We start from the raw sequence: 16781 nt of genomic DNA, 5'->3' as shown, positions 1-16781 counted from the left end.
GTTTTACACACGGCCCTGCCGGACATCATTGTTGCACACATTGCACCTGCTACGGAACGTTTGGACATGGTTACTTGCTGTTCCCTCCATTTCGGGTAGCTATTCTTCTACTACTCTGTCCCATATGTGCAGGCCATACATATCCTGTTTATGTACATAACATTAGGCCATCCCTCCATCATGCATGCTATGCCTGTGATACTGTCTATGATTTCTGAACATATCCATCATGACAGCTTTGCATTACACATAATTGACATAGTCACCCCTACTGCGAGGGATACGTGCACGTCGTGCGCACATTCCGTATGACATCGACGGTATATGCCCATGCACATGTGTGCTGTGACACTATACATACATGTCCTATCCCCTGCTGTGGCACTTCATTGTTCGATATCCACTGACAGCATCAGCGTGGGTGGTGGCATTGTTCTGTGTTTGGAATCCCTATGGCTTAACCTTGGGTTACCACGGCTGTCTACATGTTGTCCCACTGCGGTGCACACGTTGTCCACACTCGTTGGTATGCGGCGCCGCTTAGCATTACATAACCACCTTTCACCAGTCTCTACCTCATGCACAGGTATCTTTACTTACACACATCGCTCACATACAGTGCAGATTAGTCATACGTATCATGCGTTACACACCAGTACATCTCGTGGGTTCGACTTACCTTTCCGCCTTTGCTTCTGTATTCGCCAAGATTCTCCTCTAACTCCTTGTTTTCAATGCAGTTTGTGTTCGGTATGAACATACGGTTTGAATATCCAGGAGTCTTCCTTTATTCGTCGTCACCTGAGGCATGTGGGTTCATCACGCCAATAGCTGTTCCTCGGTGTAGTTATGCGCATATCACTGGTGATCCTCCTCCATTCAGACGTTACCCGTAAACTAGGCCATGGTTCATTCCTCGTGTGGCGTTGGTTATTTGCACTACCTTCGGGGGATGGTATGTATTGTATCATGTTTGTGTGACTGCATACGCTATGTGTGGTGTCAGGTACATTACGCTGTGGTGTTAGCCGTGGATTGTGTGTGTTGGGTATGGTATTCTGTTCGACATGTGGGTGTCCGTGTCCTGGCGGCGTCTGTCGATGGCGTTGTGCATTCAGATGTGTAACAAAGCTGTTATATTCCTGTACACAACGGATGCAAGGATGCATCGGCTGCTGCTAGTGTTACCCACGCGGCTTGTTGCGGGTATGCCGTTGTCATTGACTGCCTGTATGATTCTGCTATGGTTTTCGCTGTTATCCCTTTGATATGTGCGATGGGGTATATCTGCGGATGTGGGTGACGGGTACGGGGTGTGGGTCTTGCATTTATACATACAAGATATGCTTGTGTGTGTACTCCATCCCTGCTTGGGGAGATGCAGGTTACCTGTCTGTTGTTCTGGGAATGTTTGTTTTGTTGATGTCGTGTGGTGTCGGTATCGCCTGCATGTGTGCTTCCTGCACGTATTCCTCCTTCACATCGGTTATATATCTGCGGATGTTCGTCCGTGCCTACTATCCATTGGCATTTTGTCACTGATAGTTACGGTGATTGTGGTCCTGTACTTGGGACGGCCTGTATGCTACCGATAGCCTCCTATTCGTGTGGCGCTTGCTTACTTGATGGTCGTGGAACACACAGCGGTATTTACGGGACCGTAAGTGTCCACGATCGGTGCCGGGATAGCACATTCGTATTTTCACCGTACATGCCTGATGCTGTGTAACGTTGCCGACCTATCGTGTTGAGTCTACCATATGGCTGCCATACATACGGTCATGGTTTGTACATGCGTCCTTTGCATCTCCTGTTGGCTATAGTCCTGTGGTACATTCTGGGACATTTCCGCTTTGCATCGTTTTACGTTGCCACGCGCCTAGCCACTGAGGAGATGTCAGTACTACTTTGTGGGTACTGCTGTACATACATCTATGGTTCCTGTACTGTATGCCTACGCATGTTATTACACTCCGCCTGTGACATGTCACCTACATACACATTTTACAGTGGCACACACATTACACACACACAGCGGAACACACGACAACCTCACCTCACACATACACATATTGCCGCCATAGCTCTCAACCTTCCATTTCCAAAATGAGGAACACACACATTCATAATGTGGAACAGATGGGCAAACTGTGGAACACATACCAATGGCTTACTAACAACTTCAGCTACGAAGGTCATAGGATGGTTAAAATATGATGATTTACTTACAAAGAAGAACCTTTAATGAATTACTATGATTAATTTCTATTTACCAGGATTTCATTTAAATACATTCCTAACAATGAATGTGTGACTGACTATTTCAATGTGGAACTTTGAGGAACTGCGAGGAACATGAACTGTTTTAGACCCCAAATGAGGTACGTTCCTCATAATGACGTACACTTGACAGGTATGATTGCCGCTTTCACACCGACGGTGGCACACAGTACCTACGTTGGCCGCATCGCCGGCGGCGGTGTGTACCTCCGCACTCATATCCTATGGATATGACACGCACATATCCCGTTACTGTACCGTGGCCTGGCGATCATCCCCACCCGCGGATATGTATTGATGCAGGTTGACATTTCCATGGCTGGCGTTCCCTGCTCTGCCCACCCTCCCGGATGATCGGGTTGTCGTTCACTATATTTACTATGTGGGGATTTCGCGTCTTACTTATCTGTAAACTTGCATCCCTGGGTTCCATATTAACCTGTTGTACTTTATATCTGTGTATGTGTACATATATTTCTACGTGTACTGATATCTATTTCCGTATCTGTGTATGCACATAAGTACATATGTAGTCGACTTGCGGCGACAGTGGCAGCATACAGCTATGCCGTCTGCTGTAGGACCGGCGTGCGGTTGAGGTGTTGGCGTTCCATGCTCTGCTGGCTATTGGGTGTGCGGTGTTTGGGTGGTGCCTTTGTTGGAGTCACACATAGGTCCGCCCATACGATACACATTACGGGCGGACATGTTTGTGTGGCGTCCATTTCACTGTGTGTGCAGGTAAGGAGGTGTCAGTCCATGGGGCCTACGCTGTCAAAGTATGTGCTATGCGTTCCCTCTTTGCCAGGGCATAGGCATATTGGGTACGCCACGCCTACCTACTGGGGCTGGCACAGTGTGTTCATGGCGCTGAACGCCCTGTGCCTGTGCTTGCCTTGGCAGTTGTGGCGGGCTTGGTGGCCCTAGACCATTATGTCCCTGCAGCAGCTGTTTCCGCAGAATCATATTGTGTAGCATACAACATACTATGAATATGTGGGCACATGTGCCTGGAGAGTACTGCAAGGCTCCACCGGATGTATCCAAGCACCGGAACCGTGATTTCAACATCCCAAACACACGCTCTATGATTATTCTGGTTTGTGCGTGTGCCTCATTATGGCATTCTTGCATGTGTGTGTGTGCATTTCTGATGGGTGTCATCATCCACGGCTCCAGTGCATAGCCAGCATCCCCCACAAGGTGACCTTGTGTGATGTCCTCCCTGGCGAATACCTGATACAGCTGTGAGGCATGCCAGATATGGGAGTCGTGGTAGCTTCCAGGGCTGCCAGCACACACATCCATGATAATGCCCTGCGCATTGCACACGACCTGGCAATTGATGGAGGGGTATCCCTTGCGGTTTATGTAGCGTCTATCCTGCTCCCCAGGCGGTGACTTGATTTCTATGTGCGTACAGTCTATCGCACCCAGTACCTCCGGGTATTGTGCCACACGGTGGAAGTGGCGCATATTGCTAGCCAACTCCTCCTGAGATCTGGGGAAGTTTATATACTCATGGGCATGTCGTAACATGGCATCCAGGAACTGGTGTAGTACCCTGGATGCTGATGCCTGTGAGATACCCATTATATCCCCGGTTGGCCTTTGAAAGGTACCTGTAGCCAGTATTCGCAAGCTCACACATACCTTTGTGTCCACTGGGATGGGCTCCCCTCTGTTGTCTCTTGTTCTCAGGCGTGGCCAGCACAGCTCCACTATTTGCTGTAACGTGTCCCTGTCCACCCTGTAGTGCTCTACTGTCTCCAGGTCTTGCAGCCCCTGGTAGGTCACCCTTGGTCTGAACACTCTCCTTCTCCTATGAGGCCTACGGTAGTTGTCGGCACCCTCCTCTGCAACTCCGTCTGTCTCTGACACATACCTATGCATCACGGCCACGGCGGCACCCAACATATACATATTAAAAGTTCCCCGTGTGTTTACACCCTACGGTGCGGCGTTTGGGAAATCGCGCTGTGTGTTATGTGCATTCACACTTTATACTGTTGTGCTGTGTACCCGGTGATGTCATTGGGTCTGTCTGTGCAGCCGTATCTGTGGATTATCTTCGGTGTTTTACCTTTGCAACTGCAACGGTATTGCCTGTAGTGTTACATTACAGTTGCCTGCATTGGCTTAGCTTTGCATCTTACATTACTGTTTCTGCACGTTGCACCTACTATTGCCTGCAGTGCATCCTGCAGGCACATGGCATATGATGCATTTTGTCTGCCGCCGTTATGCTACCTCTGTACTTGGCTGTGCTATTTCGGTTCTTTGCTCTTTGCATTTCTACTACAGCCAGTACTATCTTTGCATTCCTATGCCTCCCCTTTCCCGTTTTGCAGGAGTCTGCATGCAGAGTTGTCAGCTGCCGCCATTTGACCTTCCTGGATTGATTGGTGTTGATTGCTCATTACGGCTCCAATTACACTGCTTCCGCATTTCCTCATATTCTCCGCGTTACCTTCCTATATCCATGGTTGTTGATGGGGAGGCCGTCACATGACTGGGTTGGGGAACGTAGTCATCCTCGTGCACATGCATCTATGCAGGCATTATGTACTCTCAGCGCATCTATTTCCTCACACGCCAATCCTGCTGCTGTGATGTACATTGTACAGCCCATGTTTGCTGGCCTCCAATGTGCTTCCTCCTACAGTGGCACACCCCTCTGCGATTGACATGTATCCCGTGTAGGCCACTCCTCGGTGTACTACCGCTGCGCCGTTTGCTCCATCCTTACACCGGCGCCGGTTTTGCGATTCACTATTATCTGCCTCATTTGCATGACATTGACTGCTAATACATGGTTACGGCGCCGAACACTGCCGCCACTCCTTGACAACCCTTGCGCTGGGGTTGAGGCTTTCCATACATACTAAGGTGTGTGGTGGCTGTGCATCTGATGTGTATTATACTGCTCTTTTAGGACATTCTCATATTATTTAATTGTTTTGCACCTTCTGTGCACATATCCAGGGGTTCTGCTGTGGTTTCTGCGTACATAACATTTATGTCATTATTTACAGTTTGGGCATGTTTTCTTTGGACATTCTCGGTGCCTTTCACCATTGGCATATTGCACCTGTATGATACCTGACGTTGACAGCCTTCCATTACTCCTTGGTCATGTTTGGGTAAATGTAAACCATTTTTTTTTGGTTTACATTGCCGTGCCCTTAAGCTACGCCTGCCCAGCTTCATGGATCGCTATTTGCCTTCATTTGCATGGTGCAATACCGCACACAGTGTGATTAGCATACCTACGCCGGGGGCGGCGCAGGTCCGGCGCACGCCGGTAGTGCACGTGGGATTGATTCATACCTGAATCGCTCGGTGGCCATATTTGGCTTTATAACGCCGACGCTATGCGGGCGCCTGGCGCAAGGTTCATGAATCCTGGGGCATATTTAATTAAACAAAACAGAAAATATAAAATGCAGTACTATCTTATAACACTCCAAACTTGTACTTAGCTTGTAATAAAGTTGATGCAGCTCAAGTATGCAACTATTCAGCAGAAATCTTTTCAGAGATAAGGGACAAGGGCTTTAAGGCACAGAGAACCTATTTAGGATAAGATTATTACACTGAATATTAATGAAGTGAGAAGAATAAATCCACTAACTGCAGACACAGAGATAGCTCACAATTTTTAGTGAACAAATAAATAAGCAGTAATATTGCTAACACAATATTCAATGAAACAATAAAAAAGAAAAAAGAAAATCCAGTACAATCATATAACACTGCAAGTTTGTACTTATCCAGCTTGTAATAAAGTTGATGCAGCCCAAAGATGCAGCTATTCAGCAGATATCATTTCAGAGATAAGGGAAAAAGACTTTAAGGAACAGAGAAACCCTCGAGGCTAAGACTTCTACACCACAGATACATGAAATAGGAAGAATAAACCCACTATCTGCAGACACAGAGAGAGCTCACAAATTTCTGTGAACAAATAAATAAGCAGATAAATGCAGAACTATTTTAAACACAATATTCAATTAAACAATAAAAAAAGAAAAATTAAAATGCGGTACTATCTTAAAACACTGCAAGTTTGTACTTATCTCAACTTGTAATAAAGTTGATGCAACTCAAGTATGCAACTATTCAGCAGAAACAAATTTCAGAGATAAAGGACTAAGACTTTAAGACACATAAAATCTCTCTAGGCTAAGACTTCTACACCAAATATCAATGAAGTGAGAAGAATAAACCCACTAACTGCAGACACAGAGAGAGCTCACAATTTTCAGTGAACAAGTAAATAAGCATATAAATGCAATACCTTTTTTAACACAATATTCAATGAAACAAAAAACTGAAAAAATAAAATGCAGTACTATCTTATAACACCACAAGTTTGTACTTATCTCAGCTTCTAATAAAGTTGATGCAGCTCAAGAATGCAACTATTCAGCAGAAATAATTTCAGACATAAGGGAGAAAGACTTTAAGGAACAGAGAAACCTTCCAGGCTAAGACTTCTACACCGCATATAAATGAAATGAGAAGAATAAACCCACTAACTGCAGACACAGAGAGAGCTCACAATTTTCAGTGAACAAATAAATAAACAGATACATGCAGTTCTATTTTTGACACAATATTAAATGAAACAATAAAACAGAAAAAAATTTAATTCAGTACTACCTTATAACATTGCAAGATTGTACTTATCTCAGCTTGGAATAAAGTTGATGCGGCTCAAGTATGCAACTGTGCAACAGAAATAATTTCAGAGATAAGGGACTAAGACTTAAAGGCACAGAGAAACCATCTAGGCTAAGACTTCTACACCAAATATCAATGAAGTGAGAAGAATAAACCCACTAACTGCAGACACAGAGAGAGCTCACAATATTCAGTGAACAATTAAATAAGCAGATAAATGCAGCACTTTTTTAACACAATATTTAATGAAACAATAAAAAAAGAAAAAAGAAAATGCAGTACTATCTTATAACACTGCAAGTTTGTAATTATCTCAGCTTGTAATAAAGTTGATGCAGCTCAAGTATGCAACTATTCAGCAGAAATAATTTCAGAGATAAGGGACTAAGATTTTAAGGCACAGAAAAGCTCTCTAGGCTAAGACATCTACACCAAATATCAATGAAGTGAGATGAATAATCCCACTAACTGCAGACACAGAGAGAGCTCACAATTTTCAGTGAACAAATAAATAAGCACATAAATGCAATATCTTTTTTAACACAATGTTCAATTAAACAATAAAACAGAAAATATAAAATGCAGTACTATCTTATAACACTGCAAGTTTGTACTTATCTCAGCTTGGAATAAAGTTGATGCAGCTCAGGAATGCAACTATTCAGTAGAAATAATTTCAGACATAAGGGACTAAGATTTTAAGGCACACCGAAACCCACTATGCTAAGACTTCTACACCGAATATCAATGAAGTGAGAAGAATAAACCCACTAACTGCAGACACAGAGAGAGCTCACAGTTTTCAGTGAACAAACAAATAAGCAGATACACGCAGTACTATTTTTAACACAATATTTATTAAAACAATAAAACAGAAAAAAATTAATTTCAGTACTATCTTATAACATTGCAAGTTTGTACTTATCTCAGCTTGTAATAAAGTTGATTTGACTCAAGTATGCAACTATGCAACAGAATTAATTTCAGAGATAAGGGACTAAGACTTTAAGGCACAGAGAAACCCACTAGTCTAAGACTTCTTCACTGGATATCAATAAAGTGAGAAGAATAAACCCAACTACAGACACAGAGAGAGCTTACAATTTTCAGTGAATAAATAAGCAGATAAATGCAGTACTATTTTAACACAATATTCAATGAAACACTAAAACAGAAAAAATGAAATGCAGTACTATCTTATAACGCTTCAAGTTTGTACTTATTTCAGCGTATAATAAAGTTGATGCAGCTCAAGTATGCAACTATTCAGCAAAAATAATTTCAGAGATAAAGGACTAAGAGTTGAAGGCACAGAGATACCCTCTAGGCTAAGACTTCTACACAGAATATCAATGGAGTCAGAAGAATAAACCCACTAACTGCAGACACCAACAGAGTTCACAATTTTCAATGAACAAATAAATAAGTTGATAAATGCAGTACTATTTTAACACAATATTAAATGAAACAATAAATCAGGACAAATAAAATGCAGTACTATCTTTAACACTGCAAATTTGTACTTAGCTTGTAATGAAGATGATGCAGCTCAAGTATGCAACTATTCAGCAAAAATAATTTCAGAGATAAAGGACTAAGACTTTAAGACACAGAGAAACCCTCTAGGCCAAGACTTATTCACCGAATATCAAGGAAGTGAAAGAATGAACCCACTAACTGGGGACACAGATAGAGTTCACAATTGTCAGTGAACAAATAAATAAGCAGATAAATGCAGTATTATTTTAACACATTATTCAATTAAACAATAAAACAGAAAAAATACAATGCAGAACTATCTTATAACACTACAAGTTTGTAGTTATCTCAACTTGTAATAAAGTTGATGCAGATCAAGTATGCAACTCTTCAGCAGAAATAATTTCAGAGGTCAGGGACTAGGATTTTATGGCACAGAGAAACCCTAAAGGCTAATACTTCTGCAGTGAATATCAATGAAGTGAACAGAATAAACCCACTAACTGCAGACAGAGAAAGACCTCACAATTTTCAGTGAAAAAATAAATAAGCAGGTGAATATACTACTTATTTTAACACAATGTTCAATGAAACAATAAAACAGAAATTATAAAATGCAGTACTATCTTATAACACTGCAAGTTTGTGCTTATCTCAGCTTGTAATAAAGTTGATGCAGCTCAAGTATGCAACTCTTCAGCAGAAATAATTTCAGAGATAAGGGACTAGGATTTTAAGGCACAGAGAAACCCTAAAGGCTAATACTTCTACACCGAATATCAATGAAGTGAGAAGAATAAACCCACTAACTGCAGACACAGACAGAGCTCACAATTTTCAGTGAACAAATAAATAAGCAGATGAATGCAGTACTTTTTAAACACATTATTCAATTAAACAATAAAACAAAAATTATAAAATGCAGTACTATATTATAACACAACAAGTTTGTACTTACCTCAGCTTGTAATAAAGTTGATGCAGCTCAAGTATGCAACTATTCAGCAGAAATTATTTCAGAGGTAAGGGAATAAGACTTTAAGGCATAGAGAAAACATCTAGGCTAAGACTTCTACATTGAAAATCAATGAAGTGAGAAGAGTAAACCCACTAACTGCAGAAACAGATAGAGAGCTCACAGTTTTCAGTGAACAAGGAAATAAGCAGATAAATGCAGTACTATTTTTAACACAATATTCAATAAAACAGTAAAACAGAATAAATCAAATGCAGTACTATCTTATAACACTGCAAGTTTGTACTTCTCTCAGCTTGTAATAAAGTTGATGCAGCTCAAGTATGCAACTATTCAGCAGAAACAATTTCAGAGATAAGGAACTAAGACTTTAAGGCACAAAAAAGCTCTCTAGGCTAAGACTTCTACACCAAATATCAATGAAGTGAGAAGAATAAACCCACTAACTGCAGACACAGAGAGAGCTCACAGTTTTCAGTGAACAAACAAATAAGCCGATAAATGCAGTACTTTTTTAACACAATATTTAATGAAACAATACAGAAAATATAAAATGCAGTACTATCTTATAACAATACAAATTTCTACTTAGCTTGTAATAAAGTTGATGCCGCTCAAGTATGCAAATATTCAGCAGAAATAATTTCAGATATAAGGGACTAGGACTTTAAGGCACAGAGAACCCCTTTAGGATAAGACTTTTACACTGAATATCAATGAAGTGAGAAGAATAAACCCATTAAATTCAGACACAGAGATAGCTCACAATTTTTCATTGAACAAATAAATAAGCAGATACATGCAGCTCTATTTTTGACACAATATTCAATGAAATAAGAAAACAGAAAAAAATGAAATGCAGTACTATCTTATAACACTGCAAGTTTGTACTTATCACAGCTTGTGATAAAGTTAATGCAGCTCAAGTATGCAACCATTCAACAAATATAATTTCAGAGATAAGGGACTAAGACTTAAAGGCACACAGAAACTGTCAAGGCTAAGACTTCTACAACGAATATCAATGAAGTGAGAAGAATAAACCCACTAACTGCAAACACAGAGAGAGCTCACAATTTTCAGAGAACAAATAAATAAGCAGATAAAGGCAGTAATATTTTAACACAATATTCAATGAAACATGAAAACAGAAAAAAATAAAATACGGTACTATCTTATAACACTGCAAGTTTTTACTTATCTTAGCTTGTAATAAAGTTGATGCAGCTCAAGTATGCAACTATTCAGCAGAAATAATTTCAGAGATAAGGGACTACAATTTTAAGGCACAGAGAAACCATCTAGGCTAAGACTTCTACACTGAATATCAATGAAATGAGAAGAATAAATCCACTAACTGCAGACACAGAGAGAGCCCACAATTTTCAGTGAAAAAATAAATAAGCAGATACATGCAGTTCTATTTTTGACACAATATTAAATGAAACAATAAAACAGAAAAAAACAAAATGCAGCACTATCTTATAACATTACAAGTTTGTACTTATGTCAGCTTGTAATAAAGTTGATGCAGCTCAAGTATGCAACTATGCAATAGAAATGATTTCAGAGATAAGGGACTAAGACTTTAAGGCACAGAGAAACCCACTAGTCTAAAACTTCTTCACTGGATATCAATAAAGTGAGAAGAATAAACCCACTAACTGCAGACACAGAGAGAGCTCACAATTTTCAGTGAACAAATAAATAAGCAGATACATGCAGTTCTATTTTTTAAACAATATTAAATGAAACAATAAAACAGAAAAAAATAAAATGCAGTACTATCTTATAACATTGCAAGTTTGTATGTATCTCAGATTGTAATAAAGTTGATGTTGCTCAAGTATGCAACTATGCAATAGAAATAATTTTAGAGATAAGGGACTAAGTCTATAAGGCACAGAGAAACCCACTAGTCTAAAACTTCTTCACTGGATATCAATAAGGTGAGAAGAATAAACCCACTAACTGCAGACACAGAGAGAGCTTACAATTTTCAGTGAACTAGTAAATGAGCAGATAAATGCAGTACTATTTTTAACACAATATTCAATGAAACAATAAAGCAGAAAAAATGAAATGCAGTACTATCTTATAACACTGCAAGTTTGTACTTACTTCAGCATATAATAAAGTTGATGCAGCTCAAGTATGCTACTATTCAGGAAAAATAATTTTAGAGATAAAGGACTAAGACTTTAAGGCACAGAGAAACACTCTAGGCTAAGACTTCTACACCAAATATCAATGAAGTGAGATGAATAACCCCACTAACTGCATACACAGAGAGAGCTCACAATTTTCAGTGAACAAATAAATAAGCACATAAATGCAGTACCATTTTTAACACAATGTTCAATTAAACAATAAAACAGAAAATATAAAATGCAGTACTATCTTATAACACTGCAAGTCTGTACTTATCTCAGCTTGGAATAAAGTTGATGCAGCTCAAGAATGCAACTATTAAGCAGAAATAATTTCAGACATAAGGGACTAAGATTTTATGGCACACCGAAACCCACTATGCTAAGACTTCTACACCAAATATTAATGAAGTGAGAAGAATAAACCCACTAACTGCAGACACAGAGAGAGCTCACAGTTTTCAGTGAACAAACAAATAAGCAGATACATGCAGTACTATTTTTAACACAATATTTATTGAAAATAAAACAGAAAAAATAAATTTCAGTACTATCTTATAACATTGCAAGTTTGTACTTATCTCAGCTTGTAATAAAGTTGATACGGCTCAAGTATGCAACTATGCAACAGAAATAATTTCAGAGATAAGGGACTAAGACTTTAAGGCACAGAGAAACCCACTAGTCTAAGACTTCTTCACTGGATATCAATAAAGTGAGAAGAATAAACCCAACTACAGACACAGAGAGAGCTTACAATTTTCAGAGAACAAATAAATAAGCAGATAAATGCAGTAATATTTTAACACAATATTCAATGAAACACTAAAACAGAAAAAATGAAATGCAGTACTATCTTATAACGCTGCAAGTTTGTACTTATTTCAGCGTATCATAAAGATGATGCAACTCAAGTATGCAACTATTCATCAAAAATAATTTCAGAGATAAAGGACTAAGACTTTCAGGCACACAGAAACCCTCTAGGCTAAGACTTCTATACAGAATATCAATGAAGTCAGAAGAATAAACCCACTTACTGCAGACACCGACAGAGTTCACAATTTTCAATGAACAAATAAATAAGTAGATAAATGCAGTACTATTTTAACACAATATTAAATGAAACAATAAATCAGGAAAAATAAAATGCAGTACTATCTTTAACACTGCAAATTTGTACTTAGCTTGTAATGAAGATGATGCAGCTCAAGTATGCAACTATTCAGCAAAAATAATTTCAGAGATAAAGGACTAAGACTTTAAGACACAGAGAAACCCTCTAGGCCAAGACTTCTTCACCGAATATCAAGGAAGTGAAAGAATGAACCCACTAACTGGGGACACAGATAGAGTTCACAATTGTCAGTGAACAAATAAATAAGCAGATAAATTCAGTACTATTTTTAATGCAATATTTAATGAAACAATAAAAAAGAAAAAAGAAAATGCAGTACTAACTTATAACACTGCAAGTTTGTACTTAGCTTATAATAAAGTTGATGCAGCTCAAGTATGCAACTATTCAGCAGAAATAATTTCAGAGATAAGGAACAAAACCTTTAAGGCACAGAGAAACCCTTTGGGATAAGACTTTTACACCGAATATCAATGAAGTGAGAAGAATAAACCCACTAACTGCAGACACAGAGAGAGATCACAATTTTCAGTGAACAAATAAATAAGCAGATAAATGCAGTACTTTTTAACACAATATTCAATTAAACAATAAAACAGAATAAATAAAATGCAGTACTATCTTAGTAATGCAAGTTTGAACTTCTCTCAGCTTGTAATAAAGTTGATGCAGCTCAAGTATGCAACTATTCAGCAGAAATAATTTCAGAGATAAGGGACTAAGACTTTAAGGCACAGAGAAACCCTCAAGGCTGAGACTTCTACACCGAATATTAATGAAGTGAGAAGAATAAACCCACTAACTGCAGACACAGAGAGAGCTCACAGTTTTCAGTGAACAAATAAATAAGCAAATAATTTCAGTACTATTTTTACCACAATATTTAATGAAACAATAAAAAAAGAAAATGCAGTACTATCTTATAACACTGCAAGTTTGTACTTAGCTTTTAATAAAGTTGATGAGGCTCAAGAATGCAACTATTCAGCAGAAATAACTTCAGAGATAAGGGATTAAGACTTTAAGGCACAGAGAAACCTTTTAGGATAAGACTTCTAGACCGAATATCAATGAAGTGAGAAGTATAAAACCACTGACTGCAGACACAGAGAGAGCTCACAATTTTCAGTGAACAAATAAATAATCAGATAAATGCAGTACTATTTTTAACACAATATTCAATGAAACAATAAAACAGAAAAAATAAAATGCAGTACTATCTTTAACACTGCAAATTTGTACTTATCTCAGCTTGTAATGAAGATGATGCAGCTCAAGTATGCAACTATTCAGCAGAAATAATTTCAGAGATAAGAGACTAAGACTTTAAGGCACAGAGAAACCCTCTAGGCTAAGACTTCTTCACCGAATATCAATGAAGTGAGAAGAATAAACCCACTAACTGGAGACACAGTAGAGTTCACAATTTTCAGTGAACAAATAAATAAGCAGATAAATGCAGTACTATTTTTAACACAATATTCAATGAAACAATAAAACCGAAAAAATAAAATGCAGAACTATCTTATAACAATGCAAGTTTGTACTTATCTCAGCTTGTAATAAAGTTGATGCAGCTCAAGTATGCAACTCTTCAGCAGAAATAATTTCAGAGATAAGGGACTAGGATTTTAAGGCACAGAGAAACCCTAAAGGCTAATACTTCTACACCGAATATCAATGAAGTGAGAAGAATAAACCCACTAACTGCAGACACAGACAGAACTCACAATTTTCAGTGAACAAATAAATAAGCAGATGAATGCAGTACTTTTTAAACACATTATTCAATGAAACAATAAAACAGAAATTATAAAATGCAGTACTATATTATAACACAGCAAGTTTGTACTTACCTCAGCTTGTAATAAAGTCGATGCAGTTCAAGTATGTAATTATTCAGCAGAAATTATTTCACAGATTAGGGAATAAGTCTTTAAGGCACAGAGAAAACATCTAGGCTAAGACTTCTACATTGAATATCAATGAAGTGAGAAGAATAAACCCACTAACTGCAGAAACAGATAGAGTGCTCACAGTTTTCCATGAACAAGTAAATAAGCAGATAAATGCAGTACTAGTTTTAAGACAATATTCAATTAAACTTTCAATCCATCTTGCTGTTTTAAAAAAATAGTAACTCTCCACTAAACCTTACTTTTTAAGTAGGTAAAACTCAAGTTACCTACTTTCACATCTAACTTCTCTAGTGCACACTGCAGAGTGCATTCTTTTCAATCTTACCTTTAAGCATCCCTGTGACTAGCACTTTCTCTAATACCTGCTGGAAAGCACTAGGAAGCCTTAAACTCATACAAACACTGAACTCTCCTTGTTAATAAGGAGAAATTAATAGTAGGCACTAAACAGCCTATAATTGCAAAGTACCTTGCTAAGGAAACAGCTCCTGTACTTTACAAAGAAAAAAAAAAAAAGCCCCAAACCAGGCATGTCCAAGGGTCAGCTTCCGGTGATTTCTCCTGTCCACCTTGTGAATCTGGGCATACTGGGGCAATGCAGCAATTGCCTCATGTACACAGACAACCCTCTCCTCCTACCACCCAACACTACAACCTGTGAGAGATGCACTTACATAGCCAAAATGGAAGCAAAGCTCTCTCCACCCAAGATTGTGCTAAACAGTCAAGAGGAGAAGGTTAACACCCACACTACACCTCAAGCAACACATAGCCCTTCTAAACCCGCACCACCATCACCCACATATAGCAACACTAAATCCACATATGCAGAGGCCCTTAACTGTAACCTGCCCAAGCAACAAAGACCTCTGAAGCTGAAATGCAAACAAACACCAATCACAACCAATGTGTCACATAGTTCACAATACCAGTGTGCCACCCAGCAACAGCCCCTAAGGCAAGATAATTTACCTAACACTTTTGTCATAGGTGACTCTATAGTCCGGCACACTGATGTCCCTCTCACCAGGTTGAATAAGGAGAAAATTACAGTCAGCTGCCTGTCGGGTGCCAGGATCCGCCACATAACGCATGCACTCAAGTCACTCCACAACAAGTACAAATATGACTCTGTCATTGTCCATGTTGGAGTGAATGACTTGAGACACTCCCTGGACTACATGAAAAGAGACATGGAAGAGCTCTCGGATCATGTGGTCCAGGCAGGTATGACCCTAGCCCTGAGTAGCATCCTGCCTTTGCCCAGAATGATACCACAATATAAGGATAAAATGATTGACTTTAACAATTGGCTAAGCTTATGGTGTCATTCAAAGGGGATCCAGTATCTGTCTGCCTGGGATGACATGATTGACAGACCACAATGCTTTGCCAGAGATGGTCTGCACCTGTCGCCTCTGGGATTCAGGTTACTGGCTAAGGCTCTTGCCACCCCTATAGTGCCTTTTTTAGGCAAACTTCAAAGGACAAAACCACCACCGTAACAGGTACAAGCATGCAAAATCTGAAGGTAATGCTACTCAATGCTAGAAGTCTAAACCTCAAAATGCACTCTCTCTCGAGGCACTCCTAAAAATGGAGAACATCGATATCTGTGCAGTAACTGAGACCTGGTTCAAGGCTCCAGAGAGCACCCCTGCAATACCAGGCTACAACTCTTACCACACGGCCACCAAACCAGGACCGAAACACTAAAGGTGGAGGAGTGTCAATATTCACCAAGGATATTCACACCACCAGGCTAGTTGGCCAACACAATGTGTCTGAAATTCTCCAAGTGCAACTAACACTAGGTAAGACTGCAATCCAAATTGTAGCTTGCTACAGATCCCCCACCATATCCCAAGATTCTCACTACACCTTTTTAAACATACTGGAAAATATTAAGATATAACCAAACACCCTAATACTGGGTGATTTTAACTACCCTGCCATTAACTGGGAAAACTACTCATGTCCCAACACCTTTATGAACGGTTCTTGGAATTCATAAATTCCAATGCCCTGGATCAACTAATCCATAGTCCCACCAGGGGCTCCAATATCCTAGAACTGGTCATTACCAACATGGAAAATCAATGCTCCATACCTATGGTCACCCCCTCGTTAGTCAGGTCTGACCATAAACTAAT

This window comes from Protopterus annectens, chromosome 6.part0 (genome assembly GCF_019279795.1).
Source record: "Protopterus annectens isolate FY-2018-M chromosome 6.part0, PAN1.0, whole genome shotgun sequence".
NCBI classification, from domain to species: Eukaryota; Metazoa; Chordata; order Ceratodontiformes; family Protopteridae; genus Protopterus; species Protopterus annectens.
Note: the sequence above shows the minus strand (reverse complement) of the source record.